At 47.8% G+C, this 1495-nt stretch overlaps 1 protein-coding gene across 2 annotated transcripts in view; it reads left to right on the top strand.

The window, feature by feature from the left end:
* Positions 1 to 1495, top strand: part of jarid2b (jumonji and AT-rich interaction domain containing 2b) — a 35324-nt gene that overhangs the window by 17682 nt on the left and 16147 nt on the right. The gene's annotated exons all lie outside the window — the stretch shown is intronic.

Genomic DNA, 1495 nt, shown 5'->3' on the forward strand with positions numbered 1-1495 from the left:
GTGTGTGTGTGTGTGTGTGTGTGTGTGTGTGTGTGTGTGTGTGTGTGTGGAACCAAAGGGTAAAGGCATTATCGTAATTCAATTCGCAGTGATTCCGTTCTGCTTAATTTAATAGCGGTTTGAATCAACAAAAATACATGCGCCATAACAGGACCTTTTTATAAAACAATATGATTCTATCCATTTTAATTAAATAACAAAAGCAGGGATGTCAGCAAAGCAGCTGCACAGATCAGCGAGCGCAGGTGGTGTGCGCAGGGCCAAACCATTGAGCCGACTCGGCACCATTCGCAAAGGACTCTGCACTTTCTTGTTTGGTTGTTTGTCCTCTGCCATCCTCAATTAACCTCCCTCATAATGCTACAACATGTCAAAAAGGACAATAGATAACACACACACACCAAGAAAAATTCAATGTTTGTTGAAAATGAAATGTGTTTCTCTCAGTTCTCTCACGAAGCTTCTTGTTGCAGCTGCTGTATGTAGATCTCTCCCCGTTAGTTTATGAAAGGGGTTGTGCATTGTGTGCGTTATTAGTGCCAGGCTGTACTGACCTTTCTCTAGCTGCTTAAAAGTCAACCTGCCCAGGGCCGCATCTCATCGCTCCCTAATAAGACAGCAGAGGGGAAAGAAGGCTTAAGCCGGATTTATGCCTCGCCGTCGAGGTGTTCTGGCAGTCGCACCGTAAATGACTCCGGCATCGGAATTGATTTGTAGCTCAGCACGAGATTTAACCCGTTGATAGTCATCGCACCGCCGTAACACTTGATGGATGTGTTGCACGCCGTCAAGCTGTGTCACGCGTTCATTATATTCCCAAAGTTATGGCGTTTACATTATTTCATGCCCCTGGTGAGAGAGAGCATCACGGGGAGGAGGAGCGTTGCGCTGGGAATGGTTTTGCTAGATTACAAACGAGAACAATACGGAGCATTTCTTCAACTTGCCACGTGTTTTGCCTTCACTTCAACGATCTCTTCCGACATCCGACGCGTTTCGGAGAAAACATAAAATAGCCTTGATGTGTAGTTACATGTTCAGTGAGGGTCCTGCCACCACCAGTGGTACCTCAGGTTGACCTAAGGAGCTCCTGCTACATCCTGACAAAGAGGTAGAAATCTGTCTGTGACCACATGTGATTCAAAATGTGCACAAGCGCTCCTGCGTCTCCCTTCCTTTGTCACTCAGCAGGGCTTTGCAAGGGTTAAACTAGCTCCTGTCTTACTCTATCGTCTGGCTCTCTCTCTCTCTCTCTCTCTCTCTTTCTCTCCCCGTTCTTCTTCTCAGGGCCGGCTCCTGCAGATGTTGCCTGTTAAAAATCTTCCTGCCAGGCCTCAGCTGGGCTATAGCAACACATGATGTCATCTAGACCACCTCCCTCCCTCCCCCCTCCCCTTCCCTGCTCACATGCGACCGAAATCCACTCCAGAACAGTCTCCGGCTGCCTGTGTGTGTGTGTGTGTGTGTGTGTGTGTGTGTGTGTGTGTGTGTGTGT

The sequence above is a fragment of the Anarrhichthys ocellatus genome, unplaced genomic scaffold (genome assembly GCF_004355925.1).
Source record: "Anarrhichthys ocellatus isolate YVR2014 unplaced genomic scaffold, GSC_Weel_1.0 scaffold35, whole genome shotgun sequence".
Lineage (NCBI taxonomy): Eukaryota > Metazoa > Chordata > Actinopteri > Perciformes > Anarhichadidae > Anarrhichthys > Anarrhichthys ocellatus.